The 14,039-nt window shown below is 40.7% G+C and overlaps 1 protein-coding gene across 1 annotated transcript in view; it reads left to right on the forward strand.

The window, feature by feature from the left end:
• The window catches only part of si:dkey-215k6.1 (transmembrane protein 132C), a 304,130-nt gene that overhangs the window by 28,595 nt on the left and 261,496 nt on the right, over positions 1-14,039 (forward strand). The window lies entirely within an intron of this gene.

Consider the following 14,039-nt stretch of genomic DNA (forward strand, 5'->3'; position numbering starts at 1 on the left):
AATAGTGTTGAACTATTAGAGCTAAAAGTATTAATCCACCTGATATGTTGATGTTCCATGCTTATTAAGGTTTTTGGTTATATATACACTATCGGTCAAAAGTTTGGGGACATTTGGAATTTTCCATTCCACTCCATTACAGACAGAATACCAGCTGAGATCAGTTGCATTGTTTTTTTAACCAGGGCAGCAGTTTTCAGATTACATTATGTGCTTAATGGATGGATGGATGGATGGAACTAAGAGTGCTGATCTAATTAAATACACTTTTGTAATTACAAGAGGTTTCATCTCTCCAGTTGTCATCTTTCCAAAGAAAGATGGATAATATTATCTGAATTTTTTGTCCACTGTGGAGCAGAGCAGAGTCCAGGATTTCTTTTTGCCAAGACAATGTGCTACTCGGTCTCAACCCCAATACAGAACCCAGTGTTTTATTCCCTGCACAAGAAACCACACAAACAAAAACACAATGCAGTGACCAGAGACTGTGTATGGCAGAGACCAAGGGTGTGTAGGAAAGGTACCTGCAGAGAGAGTATGGGTTACACTTGTATTGCAACATTTTGATTGCACTTTGAATATGCATGATGACAAGGATGCTGCTAGAGGCTTTTCCTCACTGCAGAGAGTAAAATTCTAGGTTTAAACACTATATTCTTGTGTCATATTTTGGTGTATAAATGTTGAGGTTTCGAAGATGCACAAAATATTGGCAGCTATCAGCCACAATTTATCGAGCCCCAGTTGGAAACAGTTTAAAATTGATAACAATTGGCATGCATAGAGAGAGGAAAAGAAGAAAAGCTGCAGGGAAGCAGGCGGGCAGGAAGGAAAAAAAGACAAAGGAAGAAGTGGAATGTATATTTGGATTTTGAAAAGACAGTACAGGCTTGAATACTTAAATGTCAGGGACAGAGAAAAAGCAGGAGATGAGAGAAGAGGCGAGGCGAACAGCAAAGATCGCAGTTTATCGATTGGAGGTTCCTGTATTTGTTGGCAATGTTTGAGGATTAATATTCCTTTGTATCTACAAGGAGAGAGGGAGATAAAGCTGCCAACTGTAGAGACAGCATGATATGAGAGTTGGAGAGACAGTTAGAACCGGAGACATATGATAAAGGAATGGATGTGGTTAAAAATGAAAAAAAAAAGAGTACAGATAGAAATAGAAGAAAAAAGGGGATTGTAATAAGGGAGAGGTTAAGATACAGAGCATGAGAAATAAATGAAATAGTGAAAGATTCAAAGTAATTTAAACTAAGATTCTGTGTCATTTTTGCTTTAGTGTGATTGTTATTGGTTGCATACTGGGTTGTAAAATAATGTACATCCCAGCAGGTCGCGAGGTGGGCAGGTCCAGCGCTGCCAGGGCCCTTTCAGGAAAGATTGTCTCTAGATTTAAACAGAATACAGCAGATTGAACATTTAAAATATCAACTGACAGTCACGCTAAGGTGAGCTAACTTAAACTGGCCATACTTTAAGTTATACAATCACAGACTCTGATGGTAAAAAAACTAAACAGTAAACAGACAGGTAGACTTAACTGAGGTGATGTTAATTGACAAGGGGTTGTCGAGACACAGGAACAGATGGGAAGAATGACAGGAAAAATAACTGGAGTTTTCTGTTGGCCATCAGACTGCACACGCAGGGATCCTGTCCCGGCAGTTTGAACAACGGTGAGCACCACGGACAGCTCCCGCATCCATGGCGGTCCCAGGATCAGCACCTTAGACAGCGGTCGTGACACACTTTAGACACTACACTCTAGTGTAGAATATTATAAATGATTCACCTGAGCTGTACAGGAGTGCAGGGGAGGCTGTTTTAGAGACTCAAATGAATGGGAATACAACGTTAATGTATTTTTAAACCAGTAATGTTAATTTAATACACACAGAAGCCTTAAGAAAGATAAACCTGTATCAACTGTAAGAAAAAAAAAATTTCAACTTCTATGCAATAGCTGGAAAATTAGTCATTAACAGTTTTTCATTTCCTTTATAGTCTGTTTAATGCATTTTATTTAATTGCGTTTCAGAAACAATAATTCTAGAATTCCTTTCAATTGTGTTGTGGGAGTGGCTGTTAAGCTATGCATATGCTTTGGAATGCAAGAGAGCAATTATGATCGTAGACATATTACATTGAAGTGGACTGTTACGGACGAGCAATATCATCCTTAAGTCATCGTCGTAGCATCTCTCTGTGTGGCATGAAGGTGCAAAACTATTAATGAATGTCAGTTTTTGCTATAGAGTTATTTGCTTAAAGTATCTGAAACTGCAGGAGGAAGCAACTCAAAAACAAAGAGATGAGGAAGAGCATACAATGAGGGGAGAGCAAATGGAAGAAGGAATGCGAGCAACGGGAGGAAAGGAGAATGAGATTAAGTGAGAGAGAAACAAATCCAAAGATACACTCAAGAATGGTGCGAGTGATATTAGCCAGGGTGAAAGCAAGGACAAGTACTTTTTCTTTCTACCCTTGTGTCGTTTACTTGGCAGAGCAGCTCCTCTGATTGTTCCAGTTTGGCGGTATCACTTTGTACTCAACGTCTCTTTTTCACTCTCTCTCTCTCCAAGTTAATGTGGAAAAATAAAAGAGCACTTAGTGGTGAAAATGCATGACCAGGGTTGCATTTTGTTTCTGTGCAAACCACGAGTTTGGTGCCAGTAGAAATAGTATTGCATAATATTTTTTTTTATAAATATCAGTTTGTGTGAGTTTGTAGAAGTCAGCTCCCCTGTGTATCAGCTGGAAGACAAATAGTGCACAATTATTAAGCAAGGCCTAACTTTTAATGTCTGATCGGTGGTGCATTGTTGGACAGAATTTTTTTTTAAAGTTATAATTTCATTTATACTTTAGTTCATTGCATGAAATGAAAATGCTAGATTAAACTATAGTGCTCACTTTCATTTTTTAAATTTACCTTGAAATGGTTCGGGGTGAGCTTGGTACATTCAAAATCATTTCACGCAAATAATGCTTTTTTTGATGAACTGCTCTCCACTCTATAAACATAATGATTTCCTTATCATAAAGAGGAATCAAGAAAGACAGGACCAAAAACCGCTAATCACAATGGCTGTGACTCTTGCCCTGGCTGCTTTCTGGTATATGAAGTGGTGCTATCTATTCACTTGCATGTCACACCATTTGCACTGCATTACATTTGCAAGTCATGGAGGTAACACAAGGTGCAATGTTGCCTGACAACACCGTAGTTGTAGAGGAAGATGGCTGCAGACTCTCCACCTGTGTTTTTTTAGCTGGACAGTAGCCTTTTTTTGGTAGTTGTATACAGTTTGTATTATTTGTGTATGAGTGTGTGTGTGTGTGTATTTTTGACCTCTCTAGTGAATAACACGTTGTGTCTGTACCCCCTAAGGGGTGGTAAGATTTGTGTGTCTATGTGTATGTAGTGGAGTACCATCACAGGGCATGCTGCTGAGGGAACAGCTGTCAAGGGAGGGGCGAGGGTAATGATGGCCATGCATCAGTGTGTGTGTGTGTGTGTGTGTGTGTGTGTGTGTGAGTGAGTGTGAGTGTGTGTGTGTGTATGTTTGTGTGTGTGTGTGTGTGTGGTGGTGGTGTCTGCTCATACGTCATTCTTCCATGTCTGTCTGTAAGCTGCTGGGTGCCTCCAGACGTGTGTGTACTGTGTGTGTGCTTGCTAGCCTTGAGTCTGACAGTCTGTCAGAAAAGCTTTCTAATTGTGGTTAAAAGATGGCAGGCCAGAGTCAACCTAATTTATCATTCACCTGCTACACACACACACACACACACACACACACACACACACACACACACACACACACACACACACACACACACACACACACACATACAAAAGTAGGGTATTAGCAGGTTTCTTAGCTGTTATCAGACAGGCAGCACACTGGTCTGAGGTGAGATACTAAAACACACTCTATGTATGTAAATTACTATTTATGAATATAATTTCAGTGGGTTTCTTTTTGAGCATAAAAAAAGAGACGGGAGGAATAAGCACAAGGAGAAGAGAGGTAAAAGGAAAGGATGGAGGAAAAAGAAAAAAGGAAGGGAAAGGGAGGAGAACGTAACAAAATGGAGTACAGGAGAAAAGAAGGGATGAGTAGGAAAGAGCTTAGAGAGGATGATGGAGGTCTGGGTGGGAATTAAAAGGAAAAGGAAACGAAAGAAAGAGTGCGGAAGAGATGGTAAATAAGGTAAGAGTAAGAAAAAGTGAAAAGGTGAAAAAAGAAGAAAATCAAGCAAAGAAAGGTACAAAATAGGAACCCAAAGATGAGAGATCAATGAGAAGCAGAGACCAAAGTAAAGAAAAATAATAAAACTGAGGGAGAGGAAAGAAAAGGGAGGCAGCCGAAGGAGAGAAAGTGTGTTCATCTGTGTTGGCAGCCTGGCAGCCCGCTGAATAAAACGACTTTCTAACCCGTTCTTTCACTCTTTCTTCCTCCCACCCTTCTTCCGTTTCACTGATTTCACTCTGTTCTGTTTTGGGCCTGTTGCTTTGTTTGTGTGTGTTTATGTCTGCTTGTGTCTGTGTAGTTGGGACCTCTTCATATGTGTTTGTGTATTTATTTCTGTATTTTCATTTGTATTTTCATGAGGTTTTATGCATGCATGTTTTCTTGGTGTGTATTGAATATTGATACACTAGTGGAAGCATTTTTAAAGGTATTTTGAGAGAAGCGACACCATAACATTTCAGCATCTCAGTCTCACGCTTTCCCCGCATCCAAGTCAAATTCAGTTTCCTGCCTTAAAATGGGTATCTTACACACCCACAGACTGGAACACATGCCTAATCTCACAGTTACACAGCCAGTTTGTGTCAGTGGGTCATTCCTCCACCATGGGTCAAGATTAAAGGATTTTCTCACGCGAGAATTGCTCATCCCCCGGCAGGGAACAGGAGAGAGACTGAGGTTTATGGAAGAGTTACACAGTGGTAATATCCACAGGCCTGTCTGAGTAACCTGCTGGGCACAGCTAACTAATGACACTACCTGTCTGTCTTTATCACTGTTAGCATTACAAAGTCACAGACAGGGAAGTATGTTTAATGGTGACATCACTACTCAATGTAGCATAATTACGCGTTTTTTCACTTTTATCCAAGTTGGATCATTATACAGGATAATGATAAATACAACAAATATTTGAATTAATAACATTAGGGTCAAGTCATCCACATGAAAAAAATATTGGTAACATGTATCAGATAGTTGTGGTTTTATTTGTTCAGGTTTTGAGGTATTTATCTCTGAGATGTCTGCCTCTGCTCTTAAAAATGTTTCATCGTAACTGTGAACACTGAAGACTGACATATGGACAATGCAGTAAGACTGGGACATTGCTGTTTTTTTACCAAAGAAATAAGCTGCTGTACAACAGCACTTAAGGTTAGAATTAAAGTTAAATTCATGGTGTCATGGTAGTTCTGATGTGTTGCCATGTTGGGCAGCAAACATGTAACCCCCCTCAAGCAGCTTTAAAATGATGTAGCCAACACTTTAATACAATAAAAGAGACACAAGATAGAAATGTAGAGAGAATATTCTCATTGCGCAACTTATTCAGATTCTTACAGCTGTTGAGGGATTTACCGGGCAACCTCTTCTCTTCATCTCTCTTTTTCAATACCATATTGTGGATTAAGAGTAAATATATGGACAACAAGTGGAATGTGCATTGAAAAAGTGGGAACCTGCCTAGGGAAATGGTGCAAGAGGAGAATATGATAACTGAAGGTGAACACAGAGAGATCTTGGCAAAGGAGGGGAAGAGGAGTGAAGTGAAGAGAAGAGTGACAGAAGGGAAAGGAAGAGAAAAATGTGGCAATGTCAGTTATAGAGGGGATGCCCTGAGGTTGAAAAGAGTGTGTGTGTGTGTGTGTGTGTGTGTGTGTGTGTGTGTGTGTGTGTGTGTGTGTGTGTGTGTGTGTGTGTGTGTGTGATATGGGCTGAACATGTCTGTCAAAAAGTTGTTGTTTTTATTTCCAAGTGTGTGGTTGCAAGTGTTAGAGGTTAGTAGCTGGGCATGCCGATGGATTCTGATGCTGTGTGCATGTGCAGTATTCTAGAGTCCAGGAGAGCTGCTGGACATGCCGGTGGACTGTTGTACTCTGCCACCGGCAGTGTCTGTGTGTGTGTGAGCATGTGTGCAAGACAGGCAGCACTGTAGGGCATCACCTTGGCAGAGGTATTAAATCTTTTTCATCCTCTTCACAGGCTGTGGGGAGGACCAGGAGACAGATTTACTCACAGAGACGCACACACATAAGCACACACATGCACATAACTGCTTTGTAGAACACACGCTCATGCTGAAACAGACATTTTGCATACTATGAGACATAGACACTCATTCACATGCCCAATCGAATTTCTACAGTCACACACAGAGAGACAATGTCTAACAGTCTGCTGGTTTCTAACTTAACATGCTCCCTAGGCTGTCACTATGTCAATGAATCATCCTCACTGACTCACACAGCCAGTAAGTACAATCCAACCTGGTATGCGCTACATATGCAATATAAGCTGGGACATCGGTTTCTGGTGGAAAAATGTGTCCCTCAAATTTTTGTTTGGTTCTCCTTCAGATTGGATCAAACTGCCCTCTGGTTATTTGCGCTCATAAGCGTTGTAATCAGCGGATCGACAGATGTAGCCATTGTAGAAAGCCCACATGTTACTGCTGTCTGAGTTTACTACTACAATAATTGTGTTGTTTTCAGTTTTATTCTTAATTAAGCTGTGAAAAATGATGAGTGCTGGTCTGGTACTCTGATTAGAAACAGCGGTTTTGAAAATTGCTTTTTTTTGTTTGTGGATACTCGACATTGCTCACTGATATAATAACTATGGTGCAGGGCGCCCGGATAGCTCAGTTGGTAGAGCGGGCACCCATATATAGAGGTTTATTCCTCGATGCAGCGGTCCCGGGTTCGACTCCGACCTGCGGTCCTTTGCTGCATGCCATTCCCCCTCTCTCTCCCCTTTCATGTCTTCAGCTGTCCTATCAAAATAAAGGCAGAAAATGCCCCCAAAAAAAAAAAATAACTATGGTGCATTCTGTCCCTCAAACACTCAACAGTACCACAGGTACAAGTTTCATAATGCTCAAGATTTTAGATTTTAAGTCATTTTAAATGCATGTGGAAAAAAGTTACAGTTTTGTGTAGGTGAAACATACTTAAAATATGTTCTACTTTCTCAAATGTGGAAATTGGGAATATACTTAGATTGGCTGTGTTTTTATAAGAAATATGAATGATGAGGGAGTGTGTACAGTGGCAGTTGGTGAGACATAAGCTGGTTGCTGGTTTGAATCTATTTGGACCAAACACTACCATAAACTGTCAGGTGCTTCAAGCCACTGGAGCTGCTCTGTGGTCAATAAGGATAGACATGAATGTGTGTAACCTGATGGTTGTAACCTGCGTCGCTGAAAAGAGAAGCCAACATACTCATCAAATCCTGTTGCCCCAATGTTGTATCACTTCTTGGATTACTGCCCGGTCCATTTGTGAGTGACTGCAATATGACATGACACAGCAAAGAAGTTTAGGGTAAGATTATGTCTCATATTCACATATATCAAGATTATTCACAGATATTCAAAATCATGTTTTCTCTCTACTGGCAGATCATTTTCAAGTTTCGCTTTCAGAAAAAAAAACCATTCAAAAGCAAATCAGAAACTTTGAAAACAAGTTCTGTATTCTCTTCTCTTCCCTCTGTATTTATCATTTGTATACTGTACATAAACTGAGTTTGTCCTCTGTCAGCCTGATTGAGTGGTGGTTAACTCAGGAGGTGTCGCAGGTCACTATATGACTCCATGAAGTGATGATGGGAATGAGGGAAACCCTGAATTCCTTTCTGCTCACCTATTATCAGCTATTATAGAAAATAGCATTAAAACAGTGCCTGAGATAGAACCTATCATGTATCCTGTAAAACAGTCTCTATGTGCAGTTAGTTATCTGAAACTATTATAAAATGCACGCAACACTGAAAATCTGTTACAAGTTGATCAGGGCACACCCAAAGATCAGTTAGGGGGATCAAAGTTAACACTGCTCTGTTCTGTTGATCATATATACAAATAAGATGCTGTGTGACTTCAACACAGATCACTGAAACTTTCAAAGTCTTTCTGTGAGTTTCACCATGCATATTCAATTGTGTGACGTTAAAACTGCCAAGTAATAACTGCTCAATTTACTGAGGATTCTTTTTGTCTTCAGCAAAATATTAGTAAAATTTAGATAAAAGTGCACATATTTGGACAAAGATACATGTATTTAATCATATGGAAGCTTTATTTTATTGTTTATTTACTTGAATCCTCATTAGCCATCACCAGAGCAACGGTAGGCTATAATAATAACACAGAAAACAGTGCAAAAAGTGGACACACACGTATTGAGCTTACCACACACACACACACACCACACACACAGGATTTGCCATCAGCTGAGCTTCCACCTACACCTAGATGCTGCTGTGTTTGTGTGAACATTTCCAGTGTGCTGGTATTATTCGGAGCAGTACTGGAACCGTGTAGCTCTGTTGGAGGGTCCCATAGGACTGCATGTCCTTACCAGCAGACAAACACAAAAACACACAAAACCCTGTCAGCACACTATCAAACCAAAAAGGACAGTGTCCATCATACAGGAAAAGTTTAACATTTTGGGAAATGTGCTTATTTGCCTTTCTGTGAGAGTTAGATGAGGGAATTGATGCCACTCTGATGTCTGTATGCTAACTATGAAGCAAGAGTATAGAGGAGATGCTTAGCTTAGTATAAAGACCGAAAACCGGGGGACTCAGCTAGCCTGGCTCTGTCCAAATGTAACGAATACCCATCAGCCCCTCTAAAGCTCACTATTCAATGTGTTATTTCTTGTTTGATTAATCCATACAAAAACTGAAGTGTAAAAACAACAAGTTGTGGCTTTTGGGGGCATTGTGTGCTGGACTATTTCTTTGCCGGGCGTAGTGACATTTGCTGGCTTCCTGGCAATGTCACATTCATGACAAAACTCTAAGAGGTCACTGCCCTCGATCATGACATTCTCTAGCACATAACGGTCATGTTCAGGAGACAATCACACATTTACAGTAAAAATTACATGATAGCCTACCCGGCTGTGAGGTAATTGCTTATCTAGTTGGCAGATGCTTATGGAACACAAACACAGACGCATCCTCTTGTTCTCTCCTGTTGTTCGTTCTCCTTTTGTGTCTCTACTTTGCATCTTTGTCTCATTTTCTCTCCCAATTTTGCTAAAATCTCCCTATTTTTTCTCTCTTCCTCTTGCCCTTTTCTTTCAGTCAGTTTTTCAAGTTAGATTAAAAAGGGGGGGGGGGGGGAAAACATTGGAGGTAGTTTCTACCTGCTGGGCCTCCTGCTGTGTTGTCAAAGCTGGCCTTCTTGTCTCCTCCTTTCTTCTGTAGCTTGTTTCTCTCCTCATCTCTGTTGCCTTCTGTGTCCCCCTCCTCTTTTCTCATTTCCTTTCATCTCTCCTCCCCTACAGTCCCTCTTTTCATTTAGTCTCATTTCCTCTTTTCTCGTCGCCTCCTGTCCTCTGCTTTTCTTTCTTCTCTCTTCTTTTTCTCATCTCCTATTCTTTCCTTTATTCTACCTCTCTTCCATTATTTCCCCTCAAGCAACAACAGCAGTTACAAAAAAAGTGTGGAGGCACAGCCTGTGAGTGCCCCAGCATGTTGGGTTGCAAATCTTGTGAATTCTTGAAATAATGTGAAGGTTGACATACGGTGATGGGTACTTAGCTAGGGTCATTTGGCCAGTGGAGCCCATTGTGCAGAAAAAACCCAGATGGGACTGTTTGATTTCAAGCCACTAATCACTGTTGTCTTGGGCAACGCCGAGCCCTTGACACTATGATGGCACCTGTCCAAAACAGAGTTGATGGTAAATGCTTGACAAGTGCCCCGTTAAAGCTATCAGCTGAATGGATTGTACACACTGTGAAGGGGGCTTAGTCAAACATTTTTAGCAGTTTTCCATCTTAAATGTGGTAGTGTTCTGTTACTCTGCTGATTTTTTTAGGGAGGTAACAAAACACAGTTTGGAAGGGGAGGGAGCAAGCCAGGAACTTCTACAAGCCAATGGGAGCATAATCCCAAGAATAAATCCTGAATAAAAAGTGTCAGATATCAATTTGAAATCATTCTCGTCTTTACTGTAAGCCCAGTTTGGTGTATAAATCATGGGGAAAAAAACAATGTAATGTTGCAATTATAAGGATTTGATCAAGCTCATTAGGATTTAATTGGCCAACGTCATTGATGTTTACACTACAATATTAGACTGCCCTATTCTTGTGTGTTTGTTGTTGTATGAGTATGGTTAAATATGACAGATTTTGTTTTTGAAAGCCCGCGGGCAAAGTTTGCACAGAAACGTTAGATTCTTCCCATCCTCACTGACCTTGTCATAAAACTCGTTTAAATGATCATACAACGCCTCCTTGCTGCTTCGTCACCTCCATGCTGCTTTTTGTTTTGATGACGCATGCGGCGGTGCGACACTGGTGGCTGGTATTGCCACATTGGGTGTTTTTTCCGCTACATATTGAGGCCTGTTTACAGTGTGTTTTAGCCAGGTTTTCGCCTGGAAGGCTCTATAGAAATCTGGCACCCTATTGAACGAAGTTAAACTGAGAGAGCGTGCCGTTCACAGACACCAGAATGAACAAGTTCACAGTAACGTTCATCAGGCAGTAATACGTTCAGTTCACGTTCGCCCAAAATATGAACGAGTTCATGGCACAACACTGGTGATGGGAATTCCTCACTATTTTCTGACATTTTATAGAATATACAGTACAGGCCAAAAGTTTGGACACACCTTCTCATTCAATGTGTTTCTTTATTTTCATGACTATTTACATTGTAGATTCCAACCCGGTCTCACGGCAGTTCGTGTAAATGTCCACGTTATTCTTAATCTATTGATACGTGTTCACGGAGACGTTTTTCTCGTTTTTTACGTGTAACTGTCACGTTATTTTTGACGTGTAAATGTCACATTATTTTCTCGGGGAAAGGACGCCGGGAGGCGGCCGAAAAGGTCGCTCCATAAGCCGGGAGGCGCCCGCGAGGCGGCCCGCCTGGGGACCCGCCGGGAGGCGGCCGAAAAGGACGCTCCATAAGCCGGGAGGCGCCCGCGAGACGGCCTGCGAGGCGGCCCGCTGGGGACGCCCCACAATAACGGGATGGCGGAGGTTGGGTTTAGGAAAAAACTTACGGGCAAAGGGCGCCTTAAACGACGGGGAACGGGCGCCTTAAACACCGGGGAAAGGGCGCCTTAAACGCCGGGAGACGCGCCACAGTAACACCCGGGACAAAACGCCACACGTAGGGACGCCATCCCTGGGAAACAAAGCGCCGCAAACGGGACGCGATCCCCGCTCGCCCACGTGAAAGTCCTGCATTGTCTGACCCATCCACCACCCCAACCAATCTCCCTGCTCGGATTTTCGGCTTTTTATATTACTCCCTACAATTTCGTTCTGTGGCCACGAAATATGCTTCCCATTGAAATACATTACTTCACATTTTCGTGTTGTCCACCACGTAAAAAACGTCTCCGTGAACACGTATCAATAGATTCAAATAACGTCACATTTACACGAACTTCCATGAGACCGGGCTGTAGATTCTCACTGAAGGCATCAAAACTATGAATGAACACATATGGAATTATGTACTTAACAAAAAAGAAATAACTGAAAACATGACTTATATTTTAGATTCATCAAAGTAGCCACTCTTTGCTTTTTTTGATAACTCTGCAAACCCTTGGTGTTCTCTCAATGAGCTTCATGAGGTAGTCACCTGAAATGGTTTTCACTTCACAGGTGTGCCTTGTCAGGGTTAATTAGTGGAATTTTTTCCCTTATTAATAAAAAAGCAAAGGGTGGCTACTTTGAAGAATCTAAAATATAAGACATGTTTTCAGTTATTTCACACTTTGTGGTTAAGTACATCATTCCACATGTGTTCATTCATAGTTTTGATGCCTTCAGTGAGAATCTACCATGTAAATAGTCATGAAAATAAAAGGAAACACATTTGAATGAGAAGGTATGTCCAAACTTTTGTTCAATTAATTAATTGAAAAGTAATTCAGCTGTTAATTGGTAATGAAAATAATAATTTATTGAAACCCAGCTTATTTTTTTAAACATGAGAGTGAAATAGCAATAATTTAGAGGAACAGTGAGTAGAGAAAGCTACAGAGAACACAGACACTGACTGACAAACTCAGTGAGATATTATGGGAGCGATTGTGGGTGAAAAGGGAATGAGGTCCTGAGAGAGGCAAACATGTGAATGCAAACACTGAAGAACTTATCTCCAAGCAAAACAGAGATAGAGACAGAAAGACAGACGGTGGGAGAGAGACGGAATCAGATAGGTGGGGAAAAAAAACAAGCGAGACAGACGCAGATGAGAGCAGCCAGAGCGATATAAAACTGTTTAAAAAAGACTATATGAGGGCACGTGAGATAAATGAAGACAGAGAGCTAATCAGTGAGGCATGTTGTTCATGTGTGCTGTGTTTAGAGTGTGGGTGTTCTTATGTGTGTGTGTGTTGGTGCATGTGCGCATGCATGTGTATGCATGCATATTTTTAGCTGTGATGATGAAGCTCAGTGCATCTGGTACCCCTGGCCCTAGGGAGGCCAGAGCAGACACACCACACACACACACACACACACACACACACACACACACACACTGTCTAACTATATTTCACTCACTGTCGTCTGTCAGAAATAAACACACATGTATACATACAGTATACACTGATTGGTATAATCACACCTGCACAAACAATACAATCTCTTATGCAAGGCATGCATGACCACACATGCACACTAGTATTCACAAAGTGCACAACAACTTAAACACACTGTGTCCCGGGTGGAGAAGCATCTCTTTTTTTCTACCCTTTTTATTTTGTTTTTTATTGGTGGCCTTTTTATTTCTTCTTTCTGTCTTCCACTGCTGCTTTATATTCCTGAGAAAATACTAAAAACCTTTAGAGGTTGGCTCCAAGGTCAACTTCACTGTTAAGTGAGTCACATATCCGTCCTGGGTAGATCACATACTCAGATTCTCCACACTGACTCTAGCATACACTATTTCAAGAGAAACCTGCTGACAAAAATTCTATTTAATGATTGATACCGTATTCATTTGTAATTTTATAATATCTATATATTCAGTAAACAATCAAGCCAATAAATAAAGATAATAAACTACACCTGAAAATCGTGTTTACTTGTCTTTTGGAAAATACATGCTGACATTGTCTCAAGGTATGTTTTTGCAGTGATTGTTGTTGTACCACTGTTTGGTATCCATGCCAGGATTTGGTGCAAGTGAGTGCTAAGTCGGGGCAAGATAGTGGCAATCATCAAAGCTAAATGTGATGCAACACCAGTCAATCAAACAAGCAACCCTCCAGATATGTCCCTGTTTAAAATAAAGTATCTTCTTAATGAAAAATAATTTTCAGAATCACCAGAAAATACTCACTATATATATTAGCTACTCAAACCCAAATTTACACTGAGAAAATTGTGTTGATTTTGTGTTTTGATAAGTTGGGTCTTTCACATTGGTTTTAGCATTCAGTCTGCAGCTTGGATAATGCTACTATTTAGTATACCAAGGATACAACAATGTCTTGTATCTTTTTTTATGTCGTTGAACAGGAAAGCAAAAAATTGGGCAAAAGTTTTCTCCAAAAACCTTGATTGATTTTCAATGCACTTGTCAAGCCGTGGCACAGCAATATGCGATTGATAACACAGTCTCTCTCTTCAGTTTTTATGGCTTCTTTCTTTTGCTATCTACATAAATCATCTGTACAGTACTGGCTTCAATCCTACGGTGCATTGCCAGAAAAACAACAACACATTACACAATATATACAGTATCTATATATATCATGCATGTGCACCGCACCACATT

This window comes from Perca fluviatilis, chromosome 6 (genome assembly GCF_010015445.1).
Source record: "Perca fluviatilis chromosome 6, GENO_Pfluv_1.0, whole genome shotgun sequence".
Lineage (NCBI taxonomy): Eukaryota > Metazoa > Chordata > Actinopteri > Perciformes > Percidae > Perca > Perca fluviatilis.